We start from the raw sequence: 23,661 nt of genomic DNA, 5'->3' as shown, positions 1-23,661 counted from the left end.
ACCAAAACTAGGAAGGGAAACTAAAACAAACTGCTGACTGCGCTGTACCTGTCTGGCTACATTTTTAGAGACCTTACGGTAGTCGTCAGTGAGGATGGGGCCGAGCTAGCTGAGCGTAAAGGAACCAGGTAAGGGCTAGACTAGGCACAAGGGATGTATAATCACAATGTTCAGTTAGGCAAAAATAATATTAAATAAATAATCCAATAAATAAGTAGGTGGAATTATTAGAACAAAATAAAAGCGGCTACGTAAACATGAAACACAACAGTTTGCTTGTGCTGTAATTTCGCTGAAGTATTTGTTAATCCTGCCCCGCACAGCGATACTGGTTAGGCGTTAGCCGTGGAACGGAAGCTCCTACGTTGTTAAATAAGAGGCAGAGGTCAAAAACAACACATTTGCCTTCACGAGGCGAGCAAATGCTTTGACGAGCGGATTGCGCGAGCATCTAAAAGGTGAGAGGGGGAAACGTATAAAAAATTATAGGAGGAACCGTCGTTGTTGATTATCTAACTCACAGTGAAGCACCTCTCCAGCTGACTTTGTGCACAGCGAGAACAATTGCACGTACCTCCGGGGAAGCACTCACTCGAGGACCGGCGCAGGCGCGTGTCGCCACACCCCGACAACATCCGATCTGGACCGGAGGCTGTCGCTGACGCTACACGCCGCAGCAAATTTGTCTTCGACAAAGTGCTCTTGAAGATATGCGTCTAGTTCTCGTGAATGGCGGTGTTTCAATCGGCGCCGCTTAGTTTCGGCTGCGGCCATTCAGCGGTCGTTCAGCGACCGTTCGCTTAGCCTACCATTGTTTGTCGGCCACGCGTCACTTCTCTTATTGCTCGCGTTCAACGGTCATGCATAATCTCGTTGAGGTGTCACTCAGCCTCTTACCTCGTCCATTCCTGTACGTATTGCGTACCTTTACACTCTCTGCAGGGCCTTTGTCCTGTTAGGGCTGATTCACACAGCCGTCAAACGGTCCATCGTGTCACCTGTACGTCAAAAAAACAAGACATACCGGAGCTACGATTGCGCAGTAAACGAATAGGCGACAGCGGTGGTGATGTCGACAGCAGGCTAATGTACAGTATTCACTGACCGTTCCCCCGTGCTCCTAAAGCTAGAGAAATATAATCTAAATCACACATTGAATCTGTAAATAGTTTAGTGTTGGTGTAAGGTTTGCACAGACCAAGAACAAAATGGTAAATAGTACATTTCGGCGTTGTGCATGTCGAACATTTCATCCCCACTGACACGCAGAGCTCAGTATTCTATGTGCCGCTTCTTAAACGCTAGTATATACAAAGCAGCAGCTGTGTTATTGCCAGCTTCAGCTTTATTAACGACTGTAGTTAGCGACGGCTTTTTAATTTCTGATTGGTACATTTTGTAGGGATGAGGCTCCGTCACTGGCACGGTGACAGAAACCTAGAACACCGCTCTACCTCCCCGGTGATCCGTTACTGAGGATAAAATGACTCGGAAACCCTCTTCCCTGACGAAACACGTAGCCGTGACGGTGATGCAACGAAATGTTTGACGGCTCTGCGAGTGAGGCTTTGCGCTCCTTTTCCGATTTATAGTTTCCAGACCTCATTGTTGTATCTGCAAGTAGAGGTCTACACCCAACATAAAGCAGAGAAAGCAACCGAATCACGCCTACTTGTGGTTGTCGCACCGCTACCGTCGAGTACGCAAGGAGAGGAGTTGCAAGGACAGTAGCGGTGTTCGAGCGGCCACATCGGACAGCGCGTGGACGTGCGTATAGGAAGGAGAGACCGAGCCAATAGCGGTCAGCGTCCGGACCCACAGTGGTGCGCGCGCTTCGGCGACAAGCTCTGAGACTTTCGATGACCTCGCGCCTAACGTTGACTGCGACTAGGCTAAAGAAATGCTTCGCACAGAGAAAGCCGCTGAAACCCATAGCTTCAACAGTTGTGCTTTACTTTGGCCGTGCTTCGAACGTGTAGCACACCAGTGGAGCAGACTTGACACCCACCTGCAACGTGTCACACAGTAATAGACCCCGTTAGAGGCGGCTGCGTTACAGCATGCAGCGCAAAGTTGGAAAGGTAGCAGCCCGAGAAAATTGTGCGTGTGGTGGTAATGTAGCTGTCGCACATGTCATGGCGCGATGTTGGACTGGAGAGTTAAACATGTTTCTTGAACTGCAAAAGAAACACACGAAAGCGGCTGTCTTTTTCATAATTCGTCGCTCTTCTGGTGTCCGTGTTCATGAAGAAGAGAACATCATGAACATTTCATGAAGAGAACAGGTAGAGCTTTGGACCGGATGTATTTTCTAACGTTCTATTGCTTAAGAAGCAGCTATGGGGCGTGTGAAGTTAGATATTTTTATGAGTCAAACCTGTCTGCGGAGGAATAGAGTGGGCAATCTCTGGCGTTTTAGGCACGGCGGAGCGCTGTAAGATATTGTCGCAACATGAAAAACAGCGGTCGTAGAGCGCTATTCAGGAGGAACAGCGGCGGGTCACCTTTTTAGTACCGAGCGCAACTGCGACTTCTGCACTGTGGCTCGACAAAAACACTCGTGCCCAGACGGGTTGTTTTCTTCTTCATCAGAGTACATGAGTGGCATTTGCGTTCCTGCAAAGGAAGCATCCTCTCTATGAGCAGTTTAATCGGGGCAATGGGCCAGTGGGACAGAGTAGAGCAGGACAGTCACACACAGGCAAAAGAAAAACTATAAAGAAGCAAAACTTACATCAACATATACGACTTCATTCGTGCCACATGCACCAATTCGGTTAGGTGCTTGCGGCGACTGGAGCTATTGTCACTGTCGGGAACGACTTTGTAATTCATGTCGCTCAGGCGGCAGATCACTCTGCACGGCCCAAAGTACCATCTCAGGAGCTTTTCGGAGAGTCCACGACAGTGTATGGGTATGCAGAACCATACCTTGTCGCCGGAAGAGTAGAAAAGGGACCTGTGTTGAAGATCGTAGCATTTTGCATCTTGGTCTTGCTGAATGGAGGTATGTACGCGGGTAGGCTGTCTAGCTTTTTCGGCGCACTGAGTAAATTCGTCGGTGTCGGCCGGTAGGTCGTCAAACTCGTGCGGCATCATGGCATCCCGCGTTGCCGTAGCTTCGCGGCCCGGGACCAAGCTGAATGGTGACATTCGAGTAGTTTCCTGTTGAGTGGTATTGCAGGCGAATGTTACGTAAGGCAAAGTCTGATCCCAGTTCTTATGTTTTATGTTGACATGTATGCATAGCAGGTCTGCCACGGTCCTATTAAGACGCTTGGTTAGTCAGTTCGTCTGCGGATGATAAGCGGTTGTTTTCCAGTGGCTTGTACCACTGAGTCTGAGAAGCGCGTCAAGAAGTTCGGCAGTGAAGGCCCATCCCTGTGATGACTACTTTTGGAGCACCGTGCCTTAGGATGACGTTTTCACTGAAAGAAGGAGCTGCTTCGGCAGCTGTGCCCCACTGTGTAGCTTTCGCCTCCACGTAGCGCGTCAGGTAATCGGTGGAAACAATGATCCATCTGTGGCCGGCTGTAGAAGTTGGAAATGGGTGCAGGAAATCCATTCCAACTTGTGCGAATGGCTGGCCTGGTACCTCGACCGAATGTAAGAGACCTGCGGGCTTGCCGGGAGGTGCTTTGCGTCTTTGGTAGTCCACACATGCCTGTACGTGATGTTTTACAGCAGCGGATAGCTTCGGAATGTAGTCCTTCCGTCGGACTCGGGCAATTTTCTCGTGTAGCCTAGATGACCTGCGGTGGTTTCATCGTGGCATGCTTTTAGTAGTTCTTTTCGAAGTGATGCCGGTACGAGAAGCAGGTACGTGGTGCCACTGGCAGAAAAGTTCTTGTATAGGACATCGTTCCGGAGAGAAAACAATGGCAGTCCACTTGCATATTTATGGAACGTCATTACTTCGGCCTTCCAAGAAATTAATGAGTGGGAGCAGCTCTGGTTCGTGGCGCTGCTCCTGTGAAATAGTGACGGAGTCGACGACGCCCAAAAATACAGCGTCCACGTCCACGCAATTGTTACCTGCGGGCTCGAAGGGTAACCACGAGAGGCAGTCGGTGTCAGTGTGCCTCCTTCCTGATTTGTAAATGATGGTCATGTCGAACTCCTGAAGCCTAAGACTCTAGCGCGCCAGACGGCCAGATGGGTCTTTTAATTTAGTCAGCCAAATAAAAAAGAATGATGATCACTGGCAACCTTCAATGAACGGCCGTACAGATACGGGCAAAATATGATAACCGTCCACACGACGGCGAGGAATTCCTTGTCGGTAGTTGAGTAGTTTTCCTCCGCACGAGAGAGCGTTCGGCTAGCGTAGGCGATTACATTTTCGGAGCCGTCTTGCCATAGCACCAGTACGGCACGCAGACCAACATTGTTCGCATCAGTGTGAAGTGCTGTTGGAACATCTTAGTCGAAGTACGCAAGAACAGGAGGCGCTTGTTTGCGTTGGCGTTGGCGTAGTTCGCTAAATGCTACTTGCTCATTTTGCCTCCACGAAAAGCGAACATCGTCTCGTGTCAGGCGTGTTAACGGCGCCGCAACGCATGCAAAATTCGTAATAAAGCGTTGCTAATAGGCACACAGCCCCAAGAAGCGCCTCAGTGCATTCTTGTCGGATGGTGTGGGGAACTTTGCTACAACGTCAATTGGGCTGGATCAGGTTGTACACCCTCTTGGCTGACGACGTGGCCGAGGAAGCACAGTTCATTGAAACCAAAATGATATTTATCGGGTTTTAACATCAGGCCAGCCAAGCGTATGGTTTGGAGCAGAGTGAGTAATAGACTTAGGTGCGGCTCAAACGTAGCTGAGAACACTACTACGTGGTCTAGATAGAGCAAGCATGTTTGCTGCCTGAGGCCTGAATGCACGGTGTCCACTAGACGCTGAAAAGTGGCCGGCGCTGAGAAAAAACCGAGCGGAAGGACCCTAAATTTGTAAAGGCCGTCGGGAGTGACCAAGGTAGTCTTCTCACGATTTCTCTCATCCACCTCAATCTGCCAATACCCGCTTGTTCGGTGCATTGATGAAAAATGATGTGCATGCCACAGCCTGTCCAGCGAATCGTCGATGCGTGGCAATATTGTCACGTATACCCTGCTGTAGTATACACGCTAAATTAGGATCCAGGCGTTAGCACGTTACCAAACGTAAGCGTTGACGCGCGATACCGAAACGAACGTCGTTTTCCTCTTCTTCAATCCCCTTGCTGTGACACACCATGTGGCATTACCCCCTATTAAAAAAAAAAGAACGAAAACATGGATAGGCTTGACGTGAGAACACCGAGATGGCCTAGGACGAACACATAGGCTAAAGTCGCAATCACTGTGGTGTGCGATATAGTCACAAGGCACTGAGGGGCTAGCAACAACAAAAACGAACCTAAGCGTCTGAAAACGTCGAATATTAGGGGCTATACTACGGTTTCGACCGCACAACGTGCACAATCTCAGAGAGAGAGAGAGAGAGAAGAATACAGGAAGGCAGGGATGTTAACCAGTCAATAGTCTGGTTGGCTACCCCACACTGGGGGAAGGGAGAAGGGAAGAGAAAGAAGGGAGAGAGAAGGTGTAGGTACGTGTACGGATAGCACTTCAGTTAAAGTCGCTCGAGCAAACCAGAAGTTCTGAGAAAACACAAAAGTGCCTTCACTGCCTTCTGAGCCGATGATCGGTCGGGACGGTGCTCTAATATTGTCTGTTCCTTCAGAGGACGATCGTCTAGTTTCCTCAATGTGTCGGACAAATACTGTCTTTGTGCTTAAAATTGAGGACAATGGCACAATATGTGGTCAATGTTCTCCTCGCATGCGCAAACATCACATGCAGGACTATCAGCCATTCCAATTAGTGCTGAGTAGGCATTTGTGAAGGCCACTCCAAGCCATAACCGACACAGAAGAGACGCTTCACGCCGGTGCACACCGGCTGGAGGTCTGAGTTGAAGTGACGGGTTTAGTCGGTGCAGTCTTGTGCGCCTTGTATGTACGGTATTCCACTCTGCTATGGAGATAGTGCTTGCCAGAATGCCAAGTTGTCTCGCGGCGCCGGTCCTTGAGAGCGGAATGGGGACGCAGCGGTCTTCTTGGTTTGGCGTCCGAGCTACCTTATCGGCGTCATCATTACCAATGATACCGCAATGACTTGGTATCCACTGAAAAGAGATATCATGGCCTTTTTCTCTTAAGTGATGGACAAGTTCCGCGATTTCGCACGTGAGCTGATCGTGAGTTCCATGTCGGAGAAATGAATGCACACATTGCAAGGCCGGCCTTGAATCGCAGAAGACTGCCCATTTTCTAGGACTTTCAGTATTTATCACTTGAAGCGCGTCGCGGAGAGCCGCGAGCTCTGCAGCTGTAGACGTACTGACATGGGAAGTCCTGAACCGCTTGGTTATTCCCATTGCTGGTATAACTACAGCGCCGCCGGAACTGGTTGATGTAGTTGATCCATCAGTGTAGACGTGTGTGCAGTCGCTGTATTTCTCGTACAAGAGAAGTAAAGTCCGACTTTTTCTGAAGTCCTGGGACTGTAAGGTTCACTTGAGTACGGCGCGTACACCATGGAGGAATAGAAGGCCTTGCCGCAGGTGTGCAACCTGACCTGAAAGAGGCACGGTGCGCGAAGACAGTCGCACTGAATGTCGTGTGGGGCCTATCTACTGGGAGACTTGCTAGGTGGTGAGTAGGGGTCCGGGCGAAGTGTCTTATGTGCACACGCATTGTTTCAATGCTAATGTGCGTTCTAATAGTGAAATCTTGAGCGACTGCAATAACTTCAGTCGTTGACGCACTCCGCGGTAGACCGAGACATATCTTGAGTGCTTGGGCTTGGATGCTTTGGATTATGTTCAGGTTGGTTCTGCAGTTGTTGGACATGATAGGTAGGCTGTACCGCAGGAATCCAATAAAGAGGACCCTGTACAGTTGCAGCATAGAGTGTATTGGCACTCCCCAGGTCTTTCCTGCAAGGAACTTAAACATATGGCAAATTCCTGTCAGGCGTTTTTTCACATAATTCACATGAGGGGTCCAGGAGAGATTTTTGTCAAGGACCACCCCCAAAAATCTGTGACTCGTGCTGTACGAGATCATGTGTCTGTCGACGGATATCACGTATGGAGACATTGATTTCCTGGTTAATGCCACCGCTGCGCTCTTCTCGTATGATATACGAAGTCCTTGTTCTCGAAGGTAGGATGATGTTAAAGTAGCTGACTTTTGAAGCCGCGCGCGAAGCTACAGTCGCGTCACAGCCGACGTCCAAATGCAAATGTCGTCGGCATAGATGGAGAGCCTAACGGTGCCTGGCAGGATGTCGGTGAGTCCAATGAGTGTTAGACTGAAGAGCGTTGGGCTGAGTACTCCGCCCTGAGGCACCCCACGGTTACTGTAATGCTGGGAGGTCGGGCCATCCTCGGTAAGTACGAAAAAGGATCTCTTATGTAGATAGCTACTTATCCAAAAATATACTTTGCCGCCAAGTCCTACTGCCTCTAACGCGTTGAAAATCGCTTCGTGCGTTACGTTATCGTCCGCTCCTTTAACATCCAGAAACAGAGCAGCAGATAATCTTTTGCAGGACTTCTGGTGCTCGACGTACGTCACCAAGTCGATAACGTTGTCTATGGAAGAACGGCCACGCCTGAAACCGGCCACTGCATCTGGATATACCTGGTAATGTTCGAGGTACCATTCTAGCCGTGCTAGAACCATCCTCTCCATTAGGTTTCCGATGCAACTGGCAAGCGCAATTGGTCGGTATGATGCAATGTCTACAGGCGACTTGTCAGGTTTGAGCAGTGGAATTAGGCGACTGGTCTTCCATTCTTGGGGAACCGTACCTGTCTGCCAGGAGATGTTGAACAGGAGCAGGAGCACTTTTCGAGCCTCATCGCCAAGATTACACAGGGCACGATAGGTTATACCGTCGGGTCCTGGTGAAGATGAACGCTTGCACAAGGCCAGTGCAGCTTCGAGCTCGTCCATGGAGAAAGGACTATCCATGCGGGAGTCGCGTGAAATTGGTTAGTGGCGGAGCGTCGATGTTCCAGCGCAACTACTTTCGCCAGCAATCCTCCTGCAGAAAGCTTCCGCTAAGTCAATCTCGCTGCATTGTTGGTGAAGGGCCAAAGACTTAAAAGGGTGGCGCTGCTGAGGGGTTCCACGGAGACCACAAACAGTTCTCCATATGTGAGACAATGGTTTTCGTGGATCCAAAGATTCGCAGAATGATTTCCATCTTTGTGATGCAAGTTTGTCCATGCGACGCTGAATTTTCTTTTGAGTTCTTCTGGCCAACTTCAAGTCAAGTACAGACTTCGTGTGCCTGTATCTTCGCTCTGCCCGACGACGAATTGCACGAAGCTTCTCTAGCTCAAAGTCGTATTCGGTGCGTGTAGACGTTGTCAGAAGCGAATGTTTCGCAGTCTCTAGGGCACCTTTTATGATGTCCTCTCGGCTAGTGGACAAGTCATCACGACAGCCGTCTTCGACAATTGACTTGAACATTGGCCAGTCGATACATTGTGTGACGGCGGCTAACCTGGAGTCCGTCAACCCTTCAACCCTAAGATAAGTGGGTAGGTGGTCACTTCCCCGCGTTTCAATATCCGGAAACCACCTGACCTTTCTAGTGAAGGAGCGTGAAACAAAGGTCAGGTCCAGGCAGCTACAGTAGGCAGTTCCACGTAGAAAGGTGGGGCTTCCATCATTTAACAAGCACAGTTCTTCTTTGGAGGCAAATGACACTAATCTTCTGCCTCTCGAGTTTATCTTAGAACTTCCCCAGAGATGGTGGTGGGCATTAAAATCTCCAGTAATCACCAAAGGCTGCGGAGTCGCTGTGGTGATTTGCCGTAATCTCTCGCAGTCCAACCGACTTGAGGGCGATAGGTAGGCTCCAATTAATGTGAAAGTGAGCTTGCCTTTCTTCACTGTCAGACAGACGTATTGGTTTTCTTGGTCTGGCGACACTGGGTGATGGACATACGTAAGATCACGTCGCATGAATACGATGATCTTGCTGCATTCTCCGTGGGTGGCGGACATGAAACACTCATACCCGGACAGTCTGATGCTATCTGATAGGGGCTCGCAGATGACGATGACCGGGAACTTATTTGTGAACACAAACTGTCGAAAGTCCGACATGCGTGACTTCAGTCCTCTGGCGTTCCACTGAAATATCGACGCGTTTCGGACTTCGTCACGAAACGACGGCTTCTGGAGAGCCATGATTTTAACCAAGAGCTGAAAGTACTGGACTCAAAGTGTCCAACACCTGTAGTGCGCTTTGCGCAGACGAAGACTTCATGTTGGTAAGTATAACGCGAATAGCACTCATGAGCGACCGCAGAATGTTGATGACCTGGAGATCATCAGCCAGCGTCGCTTCAACAGTCGCAGAAGGCGTTGCAGTCGGTGCGTTTTGAGGTAACTTAGCAGGGAGTCGTGCCCTCGGTAGCTCATGCCATTCTTCAGGGCGGGCGAGCCTCTCCTCTTTGTTCGCTTTCCTTGTATCTGTCTTGGTGGCGCAGTGTGGAGATGCGGCAGCCCTTCTGACTGTAGCTGGCGTGTACCTATCTGCAGTTGCGGAATTTCTTGAACGTTTTCGGTGTCGATGCCGACGTCGCCGAACAGCGGTAGCAGCCTCTCGATGCGTTGAATTGTCCCGCACCATGCGTTTTAGAATCGTGAATTCCTTCCGCATCCGCGGGCAATCCTTTGATGAGGCCTTGTGAGGACCACTGCAGTTAGGGCACTTTAGAACATGTGCGCTGCAGGCGTCTTCTGAATGGGACTCGGAGCACCGCGGGCACACTACGCTGTTCACGCAGACACCGTTCACGTGGCCAATCTTGCAACACTTGAAACACTGGAGGGGCTTCGGTACGAATGGTCGTACTGGATGGCGGACATGTCCTACTTTGACGTGGGAAGGAAGGCTGTCTCCTTCAAACAAAATCTTCACACAGCGTGTGTTTCCCAATCTGGAAATCCTTGTAATGAAATTGCCTTCTGTCGTTGGCTTTATCAGCGTTGGCAAGTCGTCATTAGGAATGGCAACGTCGACGTCATAAACGACGCCCGCAGTACCATTGCCGCCTGTAGGGATCATTGATCGCACCTTTACCTTGTCGATATCAGTTATATTACGTAGGTGTTGTAGGGCACTGCGATGTAGCACATCAACTGCCAGGACATTTTTCCGCGAGTTTATTCGCACGTCTTTAATCTCATTTGGTGCGATTCTCTCGAGTAAGGAAGAGAGGACCTGCCTGTTGAGGAGCCGCAAATTGGTCGCTGGGTCCACGGGCATAAAGAGCACAGTGTGCGGCCAGCGCAGCGGTGCACTCTTCACGGTAGAAGCACTTGGCGACGAAGATGCCTGCAGTAGTCTTCTTTTCGCTGATCTACTCATCACGACCTGGAAGTCATCGTCCGATGAGTCGTAGCTGTCTGAACATATCTCAGTGGCCTCGCTGTCTGTATCGCTTGACGCACTTCCACGTTTCCTGGACGCTAGCCGACCTGATGGCTGCACATCAGGAAAGTCCTCGGAGATTTCTTCATCCATTGCCGTAAGGAGGGAAAGGCAGCTCCCAGAAATGCAGGGAAACAAAGCGAAAAAGCGGAGACAAAAGCACAAGCGTTCTATCAAAGAATCACTTCGTCTTCCTTCGCACAATCTCAGATTGTGATTGTCGACTTCGGGGAGACTGGCGTCCTTCAGGAAGAACTTCGTAATTCACGCCACTTTTTCGCTGCAACGCCCTGTAAGGGCCAAAGTAGCGACTCAAAAGCTTTTCGGATAGTCCTTTTCGGTGCATGGGAGTCCAGGACAAAACTTGATCGCCAGGTTGGAACTCGACATGTCGATGGTGGAGATTATAGCGGTGCGCATCGATGCTCTGTTGTTTTTTTAAGTGCACTTGGGCAAGCTGACGGGCTTCTTCTGCGCGTTGCACGAAAAGTGCATCACCTGGGGCGAGGTCGAGATGATCGGTGTTGTCGCGCGGCAGCAATGCACCTAACCTAACTTCACGGCCGTAAACTAGGTAAAACGGCGTGAAGCGTGTTGTTTCTTGCGTAGCAGTACTATAGGCAAACGTTACGTTAGGGAGTATCTCGTCCCAGGTCTCGTGCTGCACGTCGACGTACATGGACAGCATGTCAGTCATCGCTTTGTTCAGTCGTTTGGCCAAAGCGTTTGTCTGCGGATGATAGGCAGTTGTCCTGCGATGAGTCGTGCAGCTGAGTTTAAAATGTCTTCAATGAGCTGTGAAGCAAAGGCTTTGCCTCGATCTATTATGACGTGCGATGGGGCGCCATGCCGTAGGACGATGCTCTGCAATAAAAACTTGGCACCTTGGAATCCGTGCCTCGAGGCAGCGCTTTTGTCTCAGTATACCGCGTTAAATAATCTGTGGCGATGATTATCTACCTGTTGGCACAAGATAACAATGGAAATGGGCCCAGAAGATGCACGCCGACCTGGTCGAAAGGTTTGGCAGGTGGGTCAATCGGATTCAGCTATCCCGTAGGCTTAACAGCTGGCGACGTTCGGCGCTGGCATTCACGGTTTGCTTGGACGTACCGCTTAACACACTCGGCAAGTTTTTGCCTGTAGTAGGATTTGCGGGCTCTTTCAAGCGTTCGCGCCAAACCCAAATGGCCAGACAGAGGCTCGTCATGACAGGCGAACAAAACTCCGACACGGAGGTCTGCTGGAACGACAGAAAGGTAGGTCTTATTGGTGGCAGCGGAGTTCTTTTCATAAAAGACGCCATGTCATAAACAAAAAGACGACAATCCTCGAGCGATATGCCGGGGTATTGATGGATTTCGTCCTTCCAGATGTTCGAATATAGGCCGTAGTGCGTCGTCTGCGCGCTGCCATGTGGAGAAATCAGTAACGCTTACGGCCCCAAGGAAAACGCCATCGTCTTCTATGTGTTGGTCGGTAGTGTCTATAGGGGCGCGCGAGAGTGCATCATCGTCTCCGTGTATGACTTCTACACGATGGTCACGTCGTACTCCTGCAAACGTAGACTCCACCATGCCAGTCGTCCAGAAGGGTCCCGCAGATTTTCAAGTCAGCATAACGAGTGAAGATCGGTTAAAACTTTGAATGGGCGGCCGTAGAGGTACGGTCAAAATTTGGCCAGCGCCCATATGACGGCAAGACACTCTTTCTGTGTGGTGGTGTATTTGGTATCTGCACGCAATAGTGGGCGACTTGCGTAGGCGATCACTCTTTCAATACGTTCCTGTCGTTGTCCAGGCACCGCACAAATACCAACGTTACTAGCGTCTGTATGAACTTCCGTGTCCGACTGCTCGTCAATGTGGGCCACAACTGGTTCTGACACCAGACGCTGTCGAAGCTTGGCGAAAGCAGTCTCATGCTCTGACGCTCAGACGAACGATACATCGTCCCTCGTGAGGCGAGTCAGCGGCTCCGCCATCTTCAAAAAAATTTCTATGAAACGCCGGTAGTATGCGCAAAGCCCCAGGAAGCGTCGGGCGCCTTTCTTGTCGGCCGGTGTTGAAAACGTGGCTAGAGCGGCATCTTTTGCGGGATCGGGGCTCACGCCTTCCGCGATGACGACGTGTCCTAGAAACATCAGCTCCGTGTAGCCGAAATGACACTTCTGAGGCTTAAGGGGGAGGTTGGCCGATTGGATGGCTTCGAGAATTTGTCGCAGTCGTTTCAGGTGGTCGTCAAATGTCGCCGAAAAAACAACCACGTCGTCGAGGTAGACGAGGCAGCTTTGCCAGTTCAGACCGGCGAGAACGGTGTCCATCATTCGCTGGAAAGTTGCTAGTGCCAAACTGAGACGGAATGGAAGTGCTCTGAATTCGTAAAGGTCATTTGGAGTGACGAAAGCAGTTTTTTCGCGGTCTCCTTCATCTGCCTCAGTTTGCCAGTAACCGCTCTTTAGATCAAGAGACGAAAAATACTTAGCTTCTCGCAACCTGTCTAAAGAGTCATCGATACGTGCTAATGAGTACACGTCCTTCTTGGTAACGTCGTTGAGGCGTCGATAATAAACACTGAAACAAAGCGTTCAGTCTTTTTTCTTGACCAGAACGACCAGGGAGGACCATGGACTGTGCGAAGGCTGAATGACACCATCATCTAGCATCTCCTTGACTTGGACTTGAATTGTCTCACGTTCGTTCGCCGAGACACGATAAGGCTGTTATTTGATAAGCATCGGCGGATGTCGTTATTCGGTGCTTCGTGATTGGCATTTGGCCTAACTAAGTAGCCCGAGCGAAACACGCGTGGGATTCATTCCAGAGTTTCTGCAGTGCGCTCTTTTGGTGGTCATAAGCTCGGAGTTTACATCGATGTCTCTGAGCAAACCGTCCTCTGTGTCCACTTCTGAAGCAAAGCACTCGACGACGTCCGTTGATGGTTCGGCGTAGGCGATGGCCGTGCCACAAAAAATGTGCCGATGCTCAAAGGTAAAGTTGCTTACGAGGAGCTGTCTGGCTATCACGAAGTTCCACAAGGCTTCGCGCTACAGAAATACCTTGAGTCAGCAACAAATGAAATGAGGCCTTCTACAATGGCTTCACCGTTTTGTAGGTCGTCGGAATTGACCGGAACCATAACACTCGCATGCGGCGGTATCGTGATGCTGTCGTCCGAAACGCAAAGTGCGGATCTGTGTCCAATGGTGTTGGTCTGTGTTGTTGCCCTTTGTTTCGAGAAAGTGTTGCAGCTCTCGTGGAGGTCAATAATGGCGCCATATTCCCGGATAAAGTCCATCCCAAGAATTAAATCGCAGGAACACTCGCGTAGAACCAGACAAGTGGCGAGAACAACAGACGAGCGAGTTTCTACTTTGGCAGTGCATAAGCCAAGCGGTGTGACAACGTGGCCGCCATTCCACGGCAACGTAACATTTTTCAGAACGCTCGCCAGTTTGCCACTGAGAATAGAGTAAACGGCGCCGGTATTTACAAGTGCACTCATTTTTCTGCCGTCGATCAACAGAGGTACGTCCAGTGAAATCTTGTACGCGGGACCTGGTTCTGGCATCAGCCTGTTTTCGTTGTTCTGCGGTGGGCACGATACGAGGTCTTCGAAGTATCGATACGATACGAGGTCAGCGACTTCCAGCCTCACCTCGGAAAGTCGCTGACGTCAGTTTTCCCGGCGTGGACTTGGTGACCTCCCTTGCGTCGTCCTCAAGGTGGTATAACACGAGCAGGGAAATACCGCCGCGGTGAGGGTGAGCGTGACTGCCGCTGCAATGTGCCCAGCCTGCACTGCTGCTCGAGGAATTCTGCAATGTCGGGAGGCCTTTGGCCGAACCTAGGTCGAGGCGAATCGATAGAAAAATGCTGCAGTCCGAGTCGTCGGTAGGGGCACTCCCGATACACATGACCAGCTTCGCCGCAGTGGTAGCACAGCGGTCGTCGGTCGGGTGCTTGCCAAACCTCTGATTCCCTCGCGGGTGATCTGCGGTTATTGAAGGACAGTAGCGGAGTTGGCGGAACGGCTTGCGCCGATAGAAACGCGACTGGCGACGCAAAATAACTAGGTGCGAAAGCTTGGGTGGGGCTCAGTAGTGTTTCTGCGTAAGTCTTGCGCCGGGGCTCGCATGGCTGAGGTGGTGCTTCATTGCTGGAAAGAGTTGCCTGCAGTGCCTGCTGTACTTCGCTGCGTACTCCGCTGGCGAGGGAGCTGACTGGAAGTGGGGATGTACCGTGGTGCTTCTGCAGCTCGTCGCGAACCACTTTGCTAATCAGCTCGCAAAGCAAGGCGTCGTCGCACCGGAAGCCTATAGGCGTATCCGGAATGCAGGCGGCACTTACATTTTGGTTGTACATGTTCGACCACTGCTGAAGCGTCTTCTCCATCGCGGTGGCTTCGGTGAGAAACTTCGCAGAAGTCTTGGGCGTATTCTGAACAAGACCGCCAACGAGCTTTTCCTTTACGTCTCTCATCAGATGACGCACCTTCTTTTCTACCGACATGTTCGGATCAGCCCGCTGAAAGAGGCGCGTCATGTCCTCCACGTTCATCGTGACGCTCTCGTTGGGCTTTTGAACGCGTGACTGAAGGGCTCGCTCCACCTTTTCTCGGCGATCGGGTCTGGAGTGAGTCTCCAGTAGCTTGCGCTGGAACTCAGCCTAGGATGACAGGGCACTTTCGTGGTTCCTAAACCACGTGCGAGCACCATCGTGGAGGCTAAAGTAGACGTTCCTGAGTTCGACGTTATTGTCCCACTCGTCAAACGCAGCCACGCGCTCGAACTCCGCCAGCGAGTCTTCCACGTCTTCAAATGTGTCGCCATGAAAAGCCCTCCGCACTTGGGGGTTCAGCAGCGTTAGGTAAGTCGGTGTCACCCTTTCCGTAGAAGTCGCAGTGGCGCAGTCATCACTTTTTTCTGGAGGTCTCGAAATTCTGGGGCGAGACCTCAGATTCGCCGGCTTGTGCGGCGAACAGGAGTCAACTCCAATTGTGGGTTGATGTTCTTGCTGCCCAGTGAGGTCTCCGGCATAAGTTGAGTGTACCCAGCAAGCTCCACCAAATTGTCGCGTATACCCTGCTGTAGTATACACGCTGAACGAGGATGCAGGCGTTTCAAGTTTACGAAACGTAAGCGTCGACGCTCGATGCCAAGACGAACCTCGTTCTCCTATTCTTCAGTCCCCTTGCTCTGCCACACCATGTGGCAATATTAATACGCAGATAATACGCAGAAAGACAGAGATAATGATCAACAGCCTGGCAATGAAACAATAGTTCAGGATCGCCAGTCAGCCTCTCCGAGTCTGTGAAGGAGTACGTTCACCTAGGTCAATTACTCACAGATGACACTGATCAATAGGAGAAAATTTACAGAAGATTAAAGGTGGGTTGGAGGGCATACGGCAGACACTGTCAAATCATAACTCGAATCTTACCACTATCATTGAAAAGAAAGGTGTAAAATCAACGCATTCTACCGGTACTAACATATAGGGCAGAAACTTGAAGCTTCACAAAGAAGCTCGAGAAGAAGTTAAGGACCATGCAAAGAGCGACAGAACGAAGAATGTTAGGCGTAACATTAAGATACGGGAAGAAAGCTGTGTGGATCAGATAGCAAATGAGCATAGGCGATATTCTGACCAACAATAAGAGAAAGAAATGGAACTGGGCAGGTCATATAATGCGTAGGTTTCATAACCGCTGGACCGTTAGGGTTACAGAAGTGGTGCCAAGAGAAGGGAAGCGCAGTCGATGACCACAGCAGATTAGGTGGGGTGATGAAATTAAGAAATTTGCAGGCTCAAGTTGGAATGGCTTGGCGCAGGACAGAAGTAATCTCCGATTACTTCGTGCTGCAGTAGACACAATATAGGCTGATTATGATGAATGTTATTGGGCTACTTCCTTGAAAGTGTGTCGGTACGTGACGCGTAGCACGATGAGCTACATAGATGCGGATACGATCGTCTCTCTCTCTCTCTGTATATATATTGTAAAAGCGAAACAAAGACAACATCAGTTCAACACCCGTTCTCCGGGTTGGCTGTTCTGTTCGGCCTCGTCCTCTTCCGCTTCCTCGCGCTCGCTGAGCCGGAGGTCCACTCTGTGTCCTTTTTACTTGGCCACAAGGCAACTGATGCGCCCCTGAAATAAAAACACACCACAGCACTTTAGGTTTACCTACGGACGCCGTTCTTCACACGCGACACATGCACGGAAAAGTTGTTTCGCTTTCTCTTGTATGCCTGAGTCAGATGCCGAGGACCGCACATGGCAAGTGTCCTCGCCCACGCGTGGACTAATAATATAGTGTGATTCGAACTCTGCGCCTAATTTCTGTGAAGATGACGGTGGACCCCGCTGCACCCACACCTTGCCGCCGATGTTGTATTTCGGTGCCAGACGGCGGCGGTGGTCGTAGTGCCGTTCTTGCGCCTGTTGAGCATGCACAATCCTCTTGCGCGCCTGTGTTCGGATTTTGCGGCAAAGCATCACACGTGCTATGGAAGGTCCCATTTTTCCAGGCGTGTCCAAGCTGAGTGTAGCGCCCAGCGTTGGAAGTTGGCAGAATCGCGTAAGGGGACGTGCCTGTGGAGCTCTGTAATGGGGTGTTAACTTGCGTATGCAGCAGCTTGAAGGTGCTCATCCCAATTCGCTTCACCTGGATTGTTGTTTCTACAATACGGTGCGAGTCGAGTTTGGTTAATCTGGTGCGCCTTCTGTGTCCGACCGTTCGCTCGTGGGTGGTACGCCGACATGAAGTGGTGCTCAACTCAAGGTAGTTGTAGATAAGCGCTGAGTTCGCCGCTGCAGAATTCGGTCAACCGGTCGAAGATGAGTTTCTTAGGGAGGCCATGTCTCCATTAGCGCAGTTCCGTAGAAACATTATGACGCAACTGGCGGAAAGTAACAGTACGGCAGCGAGCTCTAGGACATTTGGCAAATGGTGAGTAGCGAGTATGCTATATAGGTTACATGTTGCTGTTCTTGCAAAAGACCCCGCGTGATTTCTTCCCGCTTTGTGGAAAATTCTCTCAGAGGGCGTGATAGGGGTAACGTATTGAGGTTGACACACGGAAGACCGTTTCTTCTGTTGGCACATATCATAGCCTGCGACATCCGAAGGGACATTTCTGTTTGTTTTCGACCACCAAAAACGCTCCTGTGCCTTGCGGATGGTGGCTTGATATCACACGTGGCCGCCTTCGGGTCTATCATGGATAGCACGCACAATGCTTGAGCGTAAGTAGTAAGCATCACCAGAAAGTGGCGTTCGTGTTTGTTTTTTACCCAATGACGACAATACAACGTACTTTCGCGCAAAATAAACTTCAATTGTGCCCCATATTTGTTAGACAATTGATCATCGGCACCACGTTTTTATCGACGCGTTGGGACTTCGAAACGTCTTGCTAGGTGGAAACGATCCAGCCTTCTCGGTGTTATGGGGAGCCTTAGTCAATCGGCTTTCGCGATAGAGCATCCGCAACCTAGCTTTGTGCTTCTGTTCAGTGCGGGATGTCGCAAGTTTAACCGTGCAGCCAAACGATCCACCGTGCAAACATGTGCATGCAGTATTGTTTAGCAAACATTCATGCACTAGCAGAGCCATTCGCTACAAAAGTGAATTGTAGGCCAAAGAAGTAATGAGAAAACTTCTCCTTTGCACTCCAAATGACAACGAGGCACTCCAGTTCATACGAGGGATAATGGCGCTTCAGCTCTGAGAGTTCGCGGCTGGCGCAGGCAACGACATGCTCACACTTGTCAGGGTCTCGCTGCATCAGAACTGCTCCGACACCAACCTGGCTTGCATCAGTGTTAACTGCTTGTTCCAATATTCATGACAGCGGCACAGAAAAGGACTCTGTGTGAGTTGGTGTTTTAGGGTCCGGAAGGTGACGCCCTGTGAAGGTTGACATTCCCGTATATCAGGTCCGTTAGTCGAGCAGCAGTAGACGCAACGTGGTAATACACTTGCCAAAATACAACCAAATTCCGAGGAGTACATGCAGCTGTTTAATACAAGTTGGCACGGCATAGTTCGTTACGGCTGCAGTTCTTTCAGGAAGGGTCTGGACGCCGTCCTGAGATATGGTGTAACCGAGATAGTATATAGAAGCCATTCCAATCCGGCACTTTTCGTGTTTGGGCCGGAATCAGATGTCGTGTAACTTATCAAGCACAATGTCGAAGTTTTAAAGATATTTTTATTCTGTTGCACTGGTAACCAGGATGTCGTCAGGGTACACAACACAGGCGTGATCTTTCAGCGTACCCAGTATGGCATTCGTGGATCACTGGAACGTACTTGGTGCTCTCCACAGTCCGAAGTGCACTCGGTTGAACTCGTACAAGCAAGCAGGTGCACGAAAAGCCGTCTTGCACCCATTTTCCTCAGCCATTGCCAATACCCCGCTTTGAAATCTCAAGACGACAAGAGTCTGGCATCGCCAATACCTGGTACAGGGTATGAATCGGGTACGGTGTGCTAATTTAGCTACCAATAGCCCCCTCAATATCGCAGACTGCTGTCTTCTTTTCTGTAGTAAAACAACCGGTGTCACCCACGGGCTAGAAGAGGGCCTGATAACATTAGGCACCAGCATTTCTTGTATTTGTTCGGCAATTACAGCCCTCTCTCGTTCGGCATACCGTCGCAGCAGAATGGCCTCCAATGGACGATTGTCAGTTGGAATATGGTAACCCAACGGGAACCTGCGCACTATTGTCGGTAAAAAGGCATCCGTGCCTCTCGAGTGCAGCTCATAGTGATTGTAACAGTACATAGCAGATAGCGGATAGTGAATATATATAGAATAAAGCAAACATCGCCAACATAAGACCAGATACGTTTGGATATGTCAGAGACCCACGTGTGCTAGTTGTGTGACTGGAAAAATTGATCGATTACCAACTAGCCGGAACCAACGGTTTGCTCTGGAAAGAATACTTAAAAATTAAAATAAATTGTGGGGTTTCACCTGTAAAAACCACCATCTGATAACGAGGCCTGCCTTTGTGCGAGACAATAAAAATTTTGACCACCTGGGGGTCTTTAACGTGCACATAAATCCAAGCACATGCATGTGCTCGGATTTCGCACTCATCGAAATTCGGCGACCGTGGCCAGGATATGTTCCCTCGTTCTCGCGCTCAGCAGTCCTAACACAATAGCCACTAAGCTATCACGGCATGCAAACAATACATACCCACTATCTAACAAGTCCCAGTTGAGAATTTCTGCCGTAATCTTGTTCTGCTCTCATGATCTTGTGTGCGCTGAAAACTATCGTTCACGACGAACCAATTAATATACTACAAAAATGTTTATTTTAGAATTTGTTTACTTATAGGTACTGCGATCCTTTACAAGATCTTAGCGCAATATGAACATACAAGTACATTATTAGAAACATACAGTTCAAGCAGTCATGCCGACGCTTGAATTGAATATGGCAATAGGACAGAATGCACGAAAAAAAAAGAGCAAATAAACTATGTGCGTTTGAGTCATGAATGCAGGTGCGCCTGAAAACGGGACAAAATATTTAATGCAATGATTTTATCAAAAAGCTTATTGCAATCAACTATTGTTCTTGTGAAATAAGAGTATTTTAAGCAGTTGTTGTGCGTTGTTAACGGGGTTATTGCTAGGGAGTGCTTATGACGAGTAGCATAACCAGTTAAAGGTGTTAAGATGCGCGAGGTATCAATATGGTGGCGGCCATTTATTAGCTGAAAAGAGAATTTTAGTCGGGAAACACGGTTTTGTTCTGTAATCGAAGAGACGCCACTATGTCTAAGGAGATCTGTTACAGAAGTTCGACTGTAAGAATTGTAGATAAATCGGACAGCTTTCTTTTGAATTCTTTCTAATTTTTCAATATTTGTTTTTGTGCAGGGCTCCAAAATGATTATTGCATATTGTGAAGTAGGACGAACTATTGTATTATATGCCGGGAGGCGGACAGCTGGTGTGGAGAATATTAGCGACCGTCTGAGAGTGAACGATTTGCGAAGACAATTAGTCATTACACTGTCAGTATGTTTTGACCAGGAAAGGTTGTGAGATATGTCTATATCGAAATATTTATAGTAAGGTACTTCGGAGATATAAGTGTTCTGAGCAAAATAGGGGAAGAAAAGGGGCTTTTTTAGTTTTATTCTCATAAAGACGGTTTTGTCTTAGTTAATAGCCATTTGCCATTGATGGAACCATGCAACTATTTCGCTAATGTCACTTTTTAGCCTGGTTTGACCTTGGGGTGATTGAATTTTGTCCAATAGTATACGGCCATCCACGTAAAGTTTAATTTTGACAGATAGATTATTGGGAATGTCAAGAATAAAAGAGGACGCAGCACTGATTCCTGGGGAACGCCAGAAGCAACACGTAATGTGTTGGAGGAAGTCTGGTTTATCCTAACGAATTGAAAACCGTTGGTTAGGTGCGCTTGTAACCATATTAATAGATTATCGTTTCTAAGTAAAAATCCTTATATATAAAGTAATTTGCTGTGGGCTACTTTGTCGAATGCTTTACTGAAAAACATGAATATAGCGTTAGTTTGTTTTCTATTATTTATTGTGTAGGCAAAATCGTGATTTTTTCTACTAATTGAGTGTTTGTGGAAAAGCCCTGTCGAAATCCGAGTTCAGCGTTTCTCAATACGCAATGCTCATCAAGGAAACCAAGGGAAAGAAGGGAACATATTTTCCCCTTGTTTAGAATATGTTGACAGCGCCATTCTTTTCTTTTTTTTTTGATGCTGAAAAGTGTATACTACACTCAGAGAAGGCGAACTTCTCAAGAAGGCAATATGTGTAAGCCACGTCGTGCGATGTAGGCGTTTCGATGTTCGCTCTCGCTTTAAAGAAGTGGCTCTCGCCTAACACAATTCTTTGGAATATAATAACTCCGCATTTTGACGGCTGCAAGAGCGAGGTTAGTTGATTGGTTTGGTAACCGGCAATTCATTCAAACGTGCATGGTCGTATCACAGGCTGTCCCGGCAGTGTCCTTTTTATTTTTTCAGAAAAGGGCCTTCCCATCTCGGTGACGTCGTATTTAAACCATACATGACGTTTACGAAGAGTGTAGCGCAGTGATTACGTCAGTAGAATAATTTCGTTCATTGTTCCCTCTGGGCGAAAGGCAGTATTGGTGAGCGTGGTTGTAGCAAACACATAAAAGTACATGAACGAAAATTCAATAAGAAAAAAGTACGAATGTTTCATATGATTTTGGGATTCGCCTTCTGCAGGAGTGCTTACAGGGGTACTTGAGATTATACACAAATGAGGGGTGGGGGGGCACTTCGTTAAGAATGCAACACACACGGAGGTCTCATTGGACAATAATAGAAAAAATTACTTGAAATCGTTCGTTTCATCGATCGATACAAATTCTTTGGGATTATGCCTCTGGGCAGAAGCTGCGCGTCGACAAAAGGGCTGAAAAACACATTTAGTCTAACATGATCGAAACACAACCAAATAAAGGTGATAAATTCGAAGTAACGTGTACACTGGTTGAGATGTCGACTAGCGGAGTAGAGTGGCATGATCATGTAACATGTGAAATAAGACGTAAAAAGAAGTTTTTGCGACAATTTTACTGAAAACAAATATAATATAAACATGTATTGGTGGCGTATGGACATGTATGATTCCATAATTATGCAGATCAATCATTGACTTAATAAGGATGCGATGGAATCGATATTTCCTATCATCTGAAAGGAGTTTCTGGAATAAAGTGAGGCTTGACATCTTGTGAGAGCGCTTCCTGTAGGTTACGGGAGACAAGGAATTTGAAGGCATGTAAAGGTGAAGCACTGCAGTCGACTTTCAATAGACATTTTCCATGAAGTGAGGCGACTTCTCTGATCTCGCTATGGCAAATGGCGCTAGGGGTTGCTTTCGGAAATTAACGGACATGAATAACTAATATGGAAAACTGTAAAGTTGCACGTTTTTGCTAATTCTACGGTGGTATCATTTTTCAGAAGATCTCCAGGATTGCAAGGGACATTCGGACTACTGGAAAGAACATTGCAAAGATGGCGGTAGAGTGGATTGTGCTGGTAACGACCCAAACTATAGCATTTGTGTCTGCTGTAAGTGTGTTCATTTAACCCTCTAAAATGTAAACAAAGTATTTTTCCCCTGCAATATCAGAAAATTGACCCAACTGCATACACAGATCCAAACGCAAATGTCGGAGGCGGCGGTCACTATAAGTAGCCTGTGTCACCATGCATAACGACGCGCTTATTTTCCGCAGAGAATACATACATCAAAGAAAAAGAGGCAAAGGGCACAGGAGAAAACAAATGAGAGACGGGCGTATGCACGCGCACCACAATTGCGCTTATCACTGGGAGCGCGTACAATGCAACAACGATGTTGTTCTTTCTTCTTCGAGTGCCCTTTTAATTTTATGTGGCATTTAACAGTGCGCTGTTTGTAGCACTGGACGAATATTTCAAAGTAGTAACCTAGGATTGAGATTAAATTTATACCTTAACTATTCACAGCACTAAAGAAACAGTAACATATTGATTCCTGTACTGTGTTTCTGTCGAAGTTATAGGTGTTCGTTGTTAGGCTAAAATTATACTGATCCTACGCTTTCTCAGTAATGGTTTCAGGGACATCTTGTTTAGGGGCATCCCTGCTGAAGTTACCTACGCCACGTCACAGTTGTGTGAGACTTATAAAGCTTTTGGTCACGTTGAATGGTATTTGTTGGACTGTCCTGGACTTGTTATAGAACGCAACGTTTTGTTTGGCTCGTTCCATTGTGTAGGCTTTCCAAATATTGGTATGACCGCAAGGTCTTTGCTCGTAGGCCCCGAATATTTAGGAAGCAGACCTCCCCACACGTCCTGCTGTCAACTTAACGCTAAGTCCCGTTGGCTTCATCAATGGTTGGTAATAATTGATAGATCACTTGCAGGAGGTTGTGTCGGGGGTGGGCCAGTTGGCGCTGCATGGTGGACGCAATTATTCACCGGCTGCGGCCTTGTGTGCTATTCCGCCTCGCTGTGCGCGACGTGTTGATCATCCGCTTCGTGTCCGCTTCTGAACAGTGGCGCACTTTCCTTAAAGGACAAACTTAAGCAGAGCAGTTACCGGC

General features: G+C 48.6%; 1 long non-coding RNA gene across 1 annotated transcript in view; it reads left to right on the top strand.

Annotated features, from left to right (window-relative positions):
- The window catches only part of LOC129381456 (uncharacterized), a 100,655-nt gene that overhangs the window by 71,047 nt on the left and 5,947 nt on the right, over window positions 1–23,661 (top strand). The window contains exon 3 of the long non-coding RNA XR_008609630.2: window positions 22,529–22,639. This is a non-coding gene — a long non-coding RNA (uncharacterized lncRNA). The remainder of the gene's footprint in view (window positions 1–22,528; window positions 22,640–23,661) is intronic.

The sequence above is a fragment of the Dermacentor andersoni genome, chromosome 11 (genome assembly GCF_023375885.2).
Source record: "Dermacentor andersoni chromosome 11, qqDerAnde1_hic_scaffold, whole genome shotgun sequence".
Lineage (NCBI taxonomy): Eukaryota > Metazoa > Arthropoda > Arachnida > Ixodida > Ixodidae > Dermacentor > Dermacentor andersoni.
Note: the sequence above shows the minus strand (reverse complement) of the source record. Positions and strands in the feature narration are given on the sequence as shown.